At 37.1% G+C, this 14043-nt stretch overlaps 1 protein-coding gene across 4 annotated transcripts in view; it reads right to left on the reverse strand.

Annotated features, from left to right (window-relative positions):
• The window catches only part of LOC121295659 (serine/threonine-protein kinase PAK 3), an 83428-nt gene extending 72457 nt beyond the window's left edge, over positions 1-10971 (reverse strand). For all 4 annotated transcript variants that reach the window (XM_041220598.1, XM_041220597.1, XM_041220596.1 and 1 more), the window contains exon 1: positions 10801-10971. The gene's annotated coding sequence lies outside the window, so the exon portion shown is untranslated. The remainder of the gene's footprint in view (positions 1-10800) is intronic.
• Positions 10972-14043: the final 3072 nt, after the last annotated feature.

The following is a 14043-nucleotide window of genomic DNA, read 5'->3' on the forward strand; positions in this document are numbered from 1 at the left end:
TTACCCTGTCATACAACCAGCACTGCATTCGCATTGTAGTGTCACTGCAGCATTGTTCACAGCAGATTACCCTATCATACAAACAGCACTGCGTTCCCATTGTATTATCACTGCTCACTGTTCACACCAGATTACCCTGTCATACAACCAGAACTGCACTCGCATTGTAGTGTCACTGCAGCATTGTTCACAGCAGATTACCCTATCATACAAACAGCACTGCGTTCCCATTGTATTATCACTGCTCCACTGTTCACACCAGATTACCCTGTCATACAACCAGAACTGCACTCGCATTGTAGTGTCACTGCAGCATTGTTCACAGCAGATTACCCTATCATACAAACAGCACTGCGTTCCCATTGTATTGTCACTGCTCCACTGTTCACACCAGATTACCCTGTCATACAACCAGAACTGCATTCGCATTGTAGTGTCACTGCAGCATTGTTCACAGCAGATTACCCTACCATACAAACAGCACTGCGTTCCCATTGTATTATCACTGCTACACTGTTCACACCAGATTACCCTGTCATACAACCAGAACTGCATTCGCATTGTAGTGTCAATGCAGCATTGTTCACAGCAGATTACCCTACCATACAAACAGCACTGCGTTCCCATTGTATTGTCACTGCTCCACTGTTCACACCAGATTACCCTATCATACAAACAGAACTGCATTTGCATTGTAGTGTAACTGTGCCTTTGACAACTGTATAAGCGAATATTCCCTAACGCTTTTCAATAGGAATAGTTCCTTTGGTGACCAGTTATTTTAGGATTAACTGTATTTGCAAAAAAAAAAGCCTTGATACCCTTAAATTAATGTTACCCTTTAGTCTTGTCAACATGTTATGTGTCATAAGGCTATGGGTGAGCTGGTCACATCGATCAGTAATGTATATAATCTGCAGAGAGGTTGATTATACGGGCAGATAGTGCCACTATAGCCAGACAGTGAGAACACATTGTCATTCTGTGTTAATGTAGATTAAAAAACGCCCTTCAGTCACATTTTCGTCTGGGTCTGGGGATTCATTTCTTAGAAGAAAAAAGTCATACAAAATAGGTAGCAAATAGCCATGGGTTACTGTGTTCAGTCATCAGTGAAGGGACATGCACCATCACAGATGGGAGAGGCTGACACTTCATTAACCCCGGTGTTGTCGTGTCACTGTGGGCAGAACAAATAGGGTTCACAGAAAGTGTTTGTAAAATCTATGTAACAAGAACAAGGCGTTTACGAGAAAGCAATTTCAAAATCTTGATGGTGAGATTCAATTAACAGTGCAGCTTACATTCAGGGAAAGCATAACATTGCTGTGCTTCAGAGATTTGTTCTTCTGCAGTGTTGAGACCCCACACAATCACTGGTAACACTACAATTGAACAGTATGCTTAACATGGTTTGATTATTCATTCAGGGAAAGCTCTATTACAAAATGCATTAGAAATACATTCATTTCATATTTAGTCAAGGCAATTGTTTTGAATTATAAATGCAGTCATTTAATAGTCTTATTAGCACGTGTTCATGTTCTTGGCATGCATTTGTACAGTCAAAACAGTCCTTTTGGTATCCAGTTTGACTATACTATATGTTGGATGACACAGCTGTCACTAATCAATCCTGGACCAATCATAAGAAGTAGTATTTTAATTAGACCTGTATAAACAATGGAAGACAGATAACTCAGTAGAATAGGCTTGATCTCAGTGGGATGATACTGCCAGATGGCCAACCATCCTTAATCATACTCCAATTCCAAAAAGTGCTGTGACACCACAGCTGGTTAGTGGTGCTGGGGGTGGGAGTTATGCGCCCATTGTACCCAACTCCAGATTATTAAATATCTAGATACCCATCTTTAATTACATGCAAAAGATGGATGTATACAGGGTTTAAATGATTAAAAATAATTTAGGCCTATTTCATGACGTATCGTACAAAAGCTCTTCTTCAGCTGTGTACACAGTATATATATATATATAATCATAGGATATAATATATATGATAATATATATTATATATATATAAATATAAATGACATCTTTAAGCAAAATTTTAATTATATCTAATCTATATATATATATATATCTTATATATATATTATATATATTAGATAGTCAATATATATATATATATATATATATATATATATATTGTATAATATTATATATGTTAGTAGCAAAGTAAGTCATAATTCACATTTGCATGCAGTATCTTACCATATTTAAAATGCTGTTTACTAAAAGTTTTTTGTTTGTTACAGTTGTTTGGTCTTTATATCATGTTACAAGAATTCTTAACGATGTATTTTGTTCTACAAGATTATACAGCTCTTTGAGATGTTCTACAGGAAAAGCGCTTTATAAAAATAACACTGATTGATATTAACCACCTTGTACAAAGGATTAATCAATCAAAGGCCCTTTGCAATTTTATATCTGAATTATATATTGGTATAGTTATTGGTTTTTACGCTTGACTGGTAAAGATGTATTAGATGGTATTTCTAGACCAGCTGTTATATATTTCCTGCTGACTTCCCTAATTGCTACATATGCCTACAGCAATTCAGCATTTTAATTTCACGTTTCATTTACAACCCATTAACAAACATATGTAAGTATGCATGTATGTATTTATATATGTATGTATGTAGAAATGTCTCAGAAATGTCTTCATCTAGACAATTTGGGGAAGCTATAAAAAAGGCTAACAAGATGCTCGGATACATTGTGAAAAGTGTTGAATTTAAATCAAGGGAAGTAATGTTAAAACTGTACAATGCACTAGTAAGACCTCATCTTGAATATTGTGTGCAGTTCTGGTCACCTCGCTATAAAAAAGATATTGCTGCTCTAGAAAGAGTGCAAAGAAGAGCGACCAGAATTATTCCGGGCTTAAAAGGCATGTCATATGCAGACAGGCTAAAAGAATTGAATCTGTTCAGTCTTGAACAAAGAAGACTACGTGGCGACCTAATTCAAGCATTCAAAATTCTAAAAGGTATTGACAGTGTCGACCCAAGGGACTTTTTCAGCCTGAAAAAAGAAACAAGGACCAGGGGTCACAAATGGAGTTTAGAAAAAGGGGCATTCAGAACAGAAAATAGGAGACACTTTTTTACACAGAGAATTGTGAGGGTCTGGAATCAACTCCCCAGTAATGTTGTTGAAGCTGACACCCTGGGATCCTTCAAGAAGCTGCTTGATGAGATTTTGGGATCAATAAGCTACTAACAACCAAACGAGCAAGATGGGCCGAATGGCCTCCTCTCGTTTGTAAACTTTCTTATGTTCTTATGTTCTTATGTATGTATGTGTGCATGCCTGGATGGACGGATGGATGGATGGATGTACAGTAGTCCTAAATTAGCCAGAGCCTATATTTAAATAAGGTACCCATACATGCAGTTTTACAAAGTACCGTATATTATACAGTAGTTGGGTTCAACTGTGCAAAAAACAGTTTCCTCTGTCAAGCCTTTTACATTAAGCACATTAGCTACAAATGCCATTTCAGTTCTGTCATTTCTTTAATGTTTTGACCCTCCTTAATATTTGCAATGATTCTGAGTGTTTTGGGTTCTGTTGTGGTTCTGAGTGTTTTGGGTTCTGTTGTGATTCTGAGTGGGTCGGGTTCTGTTGTGATTCAAAGTGTTTCGGGTTCTGTTGTGATTCAGAGTGTTTCGGGTTCTGTTCTGATTCTGAGTGTTTCGAGTTCTGTTCTGATTCTGAGTGTTTCGGGTTCTGTTGTGATTCAGAGTGTTTCGGGTTCTGTTGTGATTCAGAGTGTTTCGGGTTCTGTTGTGATTCGGAGTGTTTCGAGTTCTGTTGTGATTCAGAGTGTTTCGGGTTCTGTTGTGATTCGGAGTGGCTCAGGTTCTGCTGTGATTCAGAGTTGCTCAGGTTTTGTTCTGATTCTGAGTGGGTCGGGTTCTGTTGTGATTCTGAGTGTTTCGGGTAACACTGTTGCTCCAATACTGCTTCTCTACTGGTCAACCTAAGGATTGATTTTAGCCATGTAGAATTTGCTATTTTTTAATTGTGAAACCATGTTATACTGTGATCTTTTGACCTCTCCTGCTTGTATCATTCTGCCATGGTGAGTTTCTCCAGATGATGTGGACATCACATCTATCGCCAGTGAAATCTAATTAGAGGCGTCCTCAGTAAAAAAGAGCTCCTCACAATGAAGTCCACTTGCTGTAGTCCTGATTTGCTCATATTGATTGCAGTGCTAAGTTACCTTCAATGTTCAAGGCCTCAACCTAATATCCTAAAAGTATCAAGCCTCTGTTAAAATGTCATCTAATGAGACCATCGTGCTGTAAAATGCCAACTGTTTTTTTTTTTGTTTTTATATTCTGTAAAGTGGTACCAGTTATGTTTTCTAAACTAAGAACCTTTAAAATAATCAGAATCAGATGGTATTAATTAGTTACAAGGAATTCTCTGTCACTTCAGCAGTAAGGCCATCCCCTATTAAGGCCACACTTTGTAAGTGAATAATGTTGCTGTACTGTGGGGGGCAGCTGTGATACTTTGACCGATGCTGGCGTAGTCAAGGTTCAACGGCTTCAGAATACGTCAATGCAGGTGTACCATGGAAACCAGGTGTCAGGTCACTGTGGCATCGCTGATCCTTTATGACATTCCAGTTGAGATATTTGTGTAGGAGGAGTGAAAGCAGTGGACAATACCCAGTCCACACTATCTTAATATAATGCCCTGTCCACACTACCTCAATATAATATCCTGTCCACACTACCCATGTCAATATAATGCCCTGTCCACACTACCTCAATATAATATCCTGTCCACACTATAATACCCTGTCCACACTACCTCAATATATTATCCTGTCCACACTACCCAAATATAATGCCCTGTCCACACTACCTCAATATAATATCCTGTCCACACTATAGTACCCTGTCCACACTACCTCAATACATTATCCTGTGCACACTACCTCAATATAATGCCCTATACATACTATTATACCCTTTCCACACAACCCCACTATAAATCCCTGTCCACTTCCTCAATAATGGATGCTCCAAACCACCTGATTGTCATTCACTTCATTTACAGTCATGTCTTAGGAATGTGGTGGTCGCGCATCACTTATTCGGTTGGGTAAGTGCCAAGCATCCTCCAAAGTTAGTAAGGTGCACTATGTAAGTGCCATTAGAATAGGTGATTGTATCAGTTTTCTGGAGGTGTTGGTGCTGGTGGTTTAAACGTGTGTTCTCACCCCTTTTGATACTTAAAGTAATGGTTTTCCATATAAACATATCTACCAAGTGTATCTGTGTCTTCACAGTAATTCTGGAATGGTCTTGTTAGTACAGCTATGTTGTCAGACAATGTTGATGCAATACAATAACATTCAGATCAGCAACATAAACCAAGCTGATACCAACTTATAAAAATAGCATTTACACATAAAAATGTGTCTAACACTAGAACTGCCATGTGGGTCAGTTTGACCCATTTTGCATTTAAAATGTTAATTACTCTTCTGTTGTAAATCGTATGTGTATGTCCGTCTTTGACTTTTCCTAAATATACGAATTAAATATCCTGACGGCGTTTGATAGCCAGAATCGCAAAAATGATAAAGTTATAAACAGTTCTACCTAGAACTGCTACGTGGGTCAATGTGACCCATGCATTACATGTCTCTTTTTTTTTTTTCAAGCCTTTTTTTCTAGACTAACTACGAGACAGAGATTGCTATGATTGTGGATTTGTCAAGATGTGAAAGCCTTGTTGCTTATTTTTCAATGTACCTGGGAAACAACAATCCTTAGTTTTGTTCCACAAATGCGACTGGGAATATATCAGAAGGAAATATTTAATCTTGAAAGTAGTCATTTTGATTGGAATACAGCAAGCTGCACTCCGTGCATACAGCAAACTGAAATGACAGGTAGGATAACAACTTATGTGCCTAATATGAAACAAATATATAACATTACCTTTAATAAATGAAACATTTCAGTTTTACAGGGTTTTTTTTGGTACCAGTTTACATGTGTTTACACAACAGTGTTCAATGGAACTGTGTTTTTGTTTACAGCACAGATCCTGGATGCAGGCACAGTCAGCTGGCAGACGTGTACATTCCTCCAAAGAGTACAATGCAGCCATCATAACGGAAGTAGTGTTATATTTTATTTTTCTGTAATATTAGAAACAATATTAGATTTCGGTTTTATAGTTTTGTGTGTACATATACCTGTTTACACCTGTACACATGTATATGTACATACTCATTTCTTTTGAAATGTGTATTTTATTACATTTTTTCACTGTTTGTAGTCATGCTGTATAAAGCATTGTATGTTTAATTTAATATTTAAATATGGTGTTTCTGTGACGCAAATGTTAGATATGATGTTCACGAATACAACTTTTCAGTTGTATCTGATAGTATGTCTCATTTTTTATATTATGTTTTACAATCCTGTCTTTTTTTTTTTTTTTTGGTGATATATCGTTGTCACAAAGACGGCCGGAGTGGGTGGCGTCAGACCAGAAGCAGGAAAATAAACAGAGAGAGAGGTGGAGTTTGGTGGAGCTGAGCGAATGGTCTCGCTCAGCATTTAATGAGTGAACAGACATAGAAAATAAACGGTTGGAACAAACAAAAACACAGGACACGGCACATTCGCCAAAATAAACAGACTAACAAAACAGACGATACAGACAAACACGGTGAGCAGATATTTAACTACTACTATTATTATTATTATTATTATTATTATTATTATTATTATTATGATGATTATTTTTACCTCCATCTCCTATCCCGTTCTCCACTCACCGAACACCCAACCGCGAGTAAGTGACAACGTGCATCTATATATACTGTTGTGCTGGGATTCAATTACCAATTAATTATTCACTTGAATCCCAGCACATAAATTTATAAAGTGCAATTCCCTGTGCTCACATATTACTACATTTTACTTGCACGTGAAGTGCTGTGCAATCCTCGTGCCTAAATACACATATACATTTTAAACACTCGTGTTACACAGGCCCGTTTATATCCCGTGTACCAATGTCTATACACCAACATTTAAACACACCACACGCAACACATAACAGATAATAGACACAGGGGCGGGCACTTTGTCACAATCATGTTTTATGATCCTGTCTTTTTTGGTGATATATCGTGTTTTATGATCCCGTCTTTTTTTTGGTGATATATTGTGTTTTACGATCCTGTCTTTTTTTGGTGCTATATCGTGTTTTACGATCCCGTCTTTTTTTATGGTGATATATCGTGTTTTACAGTCAATACTTTTTTTGTTTTTTGAGACTTCAAAACAACACTTTAATTGTGTGCTTTAGAAACAATATGAACTTTTTTTGTTTATACAGGTAGAAACTTTCTGGCGCCGCGCGTTCTCAGATAATTTAATTACAGTACTGCCCAAGTAACGCCATTGCGGACACGGGAAAACAGCTGGTTTCTAAAGCCAATTCCACAAGTGGAGTGTGGAACTATTTTGGTTATCCATTAAATGAAAGCGGCAATCCAGTTGAAGGTGGACATCCAAAATGTAGCAGGTGTTTGGAAGAAGTCAAAAACAAGGGAGGAAACACCACCAATTTATTTAAGCATTTATCAGATTGCCACTCACAAACCTCAGAGTTCCGCATGTAAGTGAAAATAGTTTTAGTTTTACTGTAGCTGATCTTTTGTTTTACATATTATTGAGAATCAGTTAATTCCATCTCTCCATCAAAATGTAAATCATGCACCCAATTTGTATTAATATATATGTGTAACAATATGAAGTTGAAATAGTACCATTTTGTACAATACTATAGCCTAAATGAGGTATTGCAGAACACTAGTGTGTGTGTGTGTGTGTGAGTGATTGTTTTTTATTCACACCATAGGAAGATGAAGCGTCACTTAGCTACACAAAGTAACGGGAGATAAAAACAACCTGTCTTAGGGAGAGTCCAGCTGTTGGTTGCTTGCAGCCGAGGAACTACATTATATATATATATATATATATATATATATATATATATATATATATATATATATACACACACACACACACACACACACACACACACACATATATATAATACTAAAAACAGAAGGACAAACATGTCAGCTCTATCACATATCAATTCCAGGTTATGGAGACAAAAATATGGAAAATAAAACACAAATCTGAAACGAGCAAAAGAAAATTGAGAAAAATATAACTTGTGTCTTTAGCTAAAAGAATGTGTTTTTACTAAACAAAGGGTAACACTTTACATTAAATGCCTCTAATTACTGTGTATTTATAAAGCCGTTATGTAGTAAATACACAGGTATGTTTGCACAATTACAAGTTATTATGCAGTTACAATGTACTTAATGTGTAAATCTTTTTGCATGGTATAACCATTTTAACTCTAAACCGAACCCTAACCCTAACCCTTTTTTGATACAATTGTGTACTTTCATACATAATGCAAAAATATTTACACATTAACTACACTGTAACTATGCACAATAGCATTGTAATTACGTGTATTTACTATGTAAACACACAGTAATTAGACACGATGTAAAGTGTGACCTTTCATTTCCTCCTCTAGCCTCTTGATCGTAGAGTTCACATTGTTTTTAGTTTCAGCAGTTCTGCGTAACATTTTGTTTTGAATGACCCTTGCAAGTCCAAACCGCCTTCACTATTCAATGCAAGCCTAAACTTGAGTCCGATTCACAAACCACAAAGTGACCCATCTCTCTGTACCACTGCTAATTTCTTCTCTTAATAACACCGTTTAGTGATAACCCACTCTTGAACATACCAGCGTCAGCCTCCAGAACACAAACCACAATCAAGACCACAATCTACAGTTCTTTAATCTCTCAGAGCATACTAGCCTCTGACCCCAGATGAAAACTAAATCTCTGACATAAATATAATGTATTGCAGTAGTGTCTGGGAGGATGACCTGCACCTCGGAGTTCAGATGAGCAGCCAAAAAGATGAACACGAGTTTAACCTAAAGATGTGTTTCCAGGTACGGGCTGCAAAGTGATTCCAGCTATCCAGATTCAAACAGCACATTATAAATGGGTTTCCAGCATTCATAGAGGCATGTGCATATGTACCTGGACTATATTATATTAATAGAACCTAATACCTGAACAGGTGGAAGTAACACCAGCCGTACAGGAATATTTCACTGTAGGTGTGACAGGTAAGTGTGTTCTAGGGCCTGGAAAGAGCTTTAATTTTGGAATTTTAATTGGAACCACAAGCTTGCCATTCAGTTCATTAGAAGAGCAGGGTTGGAACGAGACATGTCTCAAAGGAGCAAGGTGTCCCACTCTTGACCTCACAGTTGTCATTATACCACATGACCCATGTTTCTTTTAACAGCTAGTCCCTCTACTGGGTGGTACTTTACCCCAATGTGTTCTTGGTGAGCACTGCACTTCTTGAGTTCACAATTGTAAGTGATCCACCCACAGACCTGTATTTTACTCGAAAGCAGCGCTCCAAAGAGAGGTATTAAGTGAGACACAAAGTCTTTGAGCACAGCTCAACAGTCTCAACCCAAACCCTCCAGTTTGTACCTAACGATTTGCTCTGGATCTCAGACACTGCTCGATCAATTGAGAATCCACTGGCTTGATGGGAGTCATTCTCTGAATACCTTTGCCATAATTCAAGCCTTTGGTGGGGCCTCGGAAATTCACCTGAATTAACTGAGCCATTTAGTCAAGTGTCAGGTTATGTGTCATACAGGGTCACAGATTACAGGTTACACCAGTGAAAGGGTAGGAGCTAGGAGGATAATGAACCATATGATTAACCAGTATGTAATTGTGCCACCATTGCTCTCTGTTCTATGAGACACACTTCCGGAAATAGCATGAAACATTCAGACTGAAGCATATGCATTCAATTACTGTACTGGCGCACAGTTCAGACAACTGCAGTCCAGAATATTAACAGATGGATAGGAAGCATCCATTTAAAATGATTCTCTCCAAATCATTCCATGATTCCATGGATATAAGACAGAAAGATCTAAAAGCCTCTGGTCATCCCCACAATCAAAGTCCTTAAACCGAAGATCATCTATGTAATCTTGTGTATTTGCAACCCCTCCATCTCTTTCTGAATGCATGCATTTTTCCACCAGGAATTGCTGGCTTGCTATACAAGTATTACGAGAGCTGGATGTTTACCTACAGTATGTAACAATGACAAATCTTCAAACATGATAATGTGCAATGGAAAACAAAGGTGCATTAATCTCATATAAACACACACACCTCGTCATTTCACCCAAAACAAACACACACAAAAATAATTTGCAAACCAAACCAAATGTGCATTCTGAGACCCACTAATTGCCACGTACATCTCTTTGATTTTGTTTATTAAACCAGAATTTCTGCGGAGCATATGAGCATACTGGCAAATAAAATAAATAAATGCCCAGTAAAACCACACATTACACCTATACTGGATCTGCCCAAAAATAAAACAGCAGCAATGGAATGAAAAATAAGAGCAGTGTTTTTAAAAAAAAAAAAAAAAAAAAAAAAAGCTTGAAAAGGAGATAGCATCAACCGTCAAACCTGCCTATTGATCACCTGTGCTTACTTACAGCGCTGACAGACACACAACACAGCAATACCCCCATTACCACTTTACAAATGCAGAATCCACAGCAAAAATATAGATTAGAATGCTATTATTTTAATGAAACACACATCAGAGATGCAGATATTACCTGAATTATATCTTGTCATTCTCTGCCCCTTTGATGGTAGTGTTCTGATTGAAACATCCCTGATATCTGAACTCTAGTGACAGTCCATCCGCAAGCCTGCCATTATGCTGCCAAACCGGCTCCTGACCCCAACCCTTGGCTTATCAGCAGCCTGCCCCACTGGAGCCTTGCTGTTCCCTAGCCCATGATGTCATTCTTGCAGCACAGCCCATTGGCTGACAGCAAACATGATAATTCTGCCAACAGAACTAGAGGAGAACCAGACAGTATTGATCTTTTGTTTAGGGGCTATTTTATGACAAAAAAAGGAGGAGAGGTAGGGAGAAGAAACCACAACCGTAGTGACTTAATGTAATTGTTTTAAACTAATTTATTGTGTTGGGTTGTTTTTTGTTGCTATTATTTTAGGATAATGTATTGTTATTTAAAGGTGAGTGGCAATGGTGCTGGTTACTGAATTAAGATAGGCATCATAAAAGATTCCCTTCACAGCTCTGCAAGCAAGAGAGGGCACCTCATTCCTAACCTGGGCACCCCCTGCTTGCTGCCCAGTCCTGGGGCTCAGTCTATGTGAATTGTGCTGAATTGGTTGGTGATTTTGTGAGAGTTGAGTCCACTAACCCAGGCATTCAGATTGTGTTCTGCATGAATTATACAGTGGATTGCAAATGTTTACCTTTTCTCTACCCTTTTGTAATTTCTTTACTTGCGGCAGTGTCAAAATTTCTAACTAATTATTATTGAGACCAATCAGAGATGGACCATTTGACCATTGTAACAAGTGTGTACTGAGTGCCTTCACTGATAAAAAAAAAAAAAAAAAAAAAAAAAAAAACGTCCTGGTTAGTATTAAAATGCCCCAGTGGATTTGGATCATATCCTGTCCTGCTTGATTTATCTATCGAGGCCCGATCTATTTCTCTGGTAGTTAGTGATAATAATAATAATAATAATAATAATAATAATAATAATAATAATAATAATAATAAAACCTACTAGGCTTAAGGCGTCACTGTCACGTTCCGAGAACGGCATGTTACAATACAATGTTATATATTACTATATATATATTTATATATATTATATATATATATATATTATATATATAGTAACGTGATCTTGTATCAAACAACGTTGGAAATTTTAGCCTAGGACTCAAAAACTGATTTTCTTTAACGCTTGTGCGCACTTTTAATAAACACAAATGAAATAAAACAAAACAAACAAACACCTAGCTCTCCTTTGGAGCTCTGACTAAACATCAATATTTTCCCGACTACCCACAGGACGGCTAAGCCGTTTACCTGTCACACCAAAATTTACACACGTTCCACACAGTACCTTTCCCTGGTACGACTGCTCTCACTCACACAGTTAGACTCTTCTCAACAGCCTTGAGCGGACTGGCTGCCTCTCTTAAATACCCTGCACTTGGCTCCAATTTACAATTAGCACCAGGTGCAGGGGATTAACTAAACAGTAAAAACAATTAACACCCCTTAGCCCGTTCACCCAAAAGTGCATATTCACATGGTTTTAGCGGGGAGAAATTTTAACCCCCTCCCTGATATATATATATATATATATATATATATATATATATATATATATATATATATATATATATATATATGTATATATAGTCCATACGAGTTTAACAAATGTATCTGTGCTGTCACCTGGGACTTTCATTATAATGTAGTAAGTCTTGCAGCAAGACTTACTTATGTTAAAACCAAGTTGTTTTTTTGTTTTTGTTTTTGTTTTTGTTGTTTTTTTATCTTATGTAGTTTATTTGCTCAAGACAGCAGCAATAATACAGTATATTACAATAATATTACATTACCTTCTTAGGTACCCATGATAGATGCTACTTAAGGCTAGTGTACAATGAATTGCATCTTATTGCTAAGAGACAGAATAGGCTAGGCTAAAGCAAAAAGCAATCAGCAATCAGTCTCTCATCAAAACTTTCTTAAGCTTTGGGGCTCATCTTTGATCCTGATCTATCATTTGAGACTCATATTAGAGAAGTTATTAAAGTATCTTTTTACTATTTGAGAAATATAGCCAAACTTAATCCAATTATTTCCATATCTGATGCTCAGACTAATGCATGCCTTTGTTTCATCTAGAATTGATTATTGCATGCACTTTTTTCTGGTGTCCCAAAACATGTGGTATCCCGCTTGTAGGTTGTTCAGAATACCGTCGCTAGAATGCTGACTAAAACCAGGAAAAGTGAACATATTACCCCTGTTTTGGCCTCTTTGCACTGGCTCCCTGTACAGTATAGAATTGATTTAAATATTTTGCTGTTAACTTACAAGGCCTAGAATGTATTGACACCTAGTTATTTGCAAGAGTTACTGACCCTGTATCTTCCAAAATTCAATCTGAGATCACAGGATGCAGGGCTGCTGGTTATTCCTGCGGTCAAAAAAAGCTCCTAAATTTTGGAATGCTCTGCCTTCGTTTGTCAGGGAAGCTGGAACCATTACAGTTTTCAAGTCAAGACTAAAAACACACTTTTATGAAATGGCTTTCTTATCTTAGTGGGTTTTAATGTAACTTTAAAATTGCTGCTTTTGTATTATTATGTGTAATGTTATTTAAATGGTCTGATTGTGGCAGTGGTCGGTGTGACATGCTTTACAAATGTATTGTGGTTTGTTCTTTTTTTCTGCTCTGTACTTACAGTGCTTTGTGATGTTATAAATGCAAAAAATAAAATTAATAAATTAACAAAAGTGTGTAGTTTTTCGTTATTTTGCAAAATGTTTTTTTTTTTTTTTTTTTTTTTTTTTTTTTTATTCTATAATCTAAAAACACTAAACCCCTCATACTGTATGTTTTCTCTCTCTCTCTCTCTTAGTCAAAGAAGCTTGTCAGTCAGGTATTGCTTGTCACGGCCTTTAGGTATAGTATACGTTACAAACGGGATTTTCAGGGCTTAAGTCTCTTAAGCATAATATACGCCGTTTTACCATGCAGTAAACCAAAGTTAATCTTTTTAGCGTGAGAAGACGATCTGCCTGCTCCTTTTGACACACACTTCATTTAGCACATGCGCGGTGTGTGCGTGCTACGACACATAAATAATGACTGTGGAGAGAGGACGACTTTGTAAGTTACACCCGGACCCGGACAATGTCTTGCACACATACATAAATACAGCCATGTGTGTAAAATCAACTATTTCAGCTTCTGTATGATCAGTAAATGAACTGCAAATTAAGAAAT

Source organism: Polyodon spathula, chromosome 20, assembly GCF_017654505.1.
Source record: "Polyodon spathula isolate WHYD16114869_AA chromosome 20, ASM1765450v1, whole genome shotgun sequence".
Lineage (NCBI taxonomy): Eukaryota > Metazoa > Chordata > Actinopteri > Acipenseriformes > Polyodontidae > Polyodon > Polyodon spathula.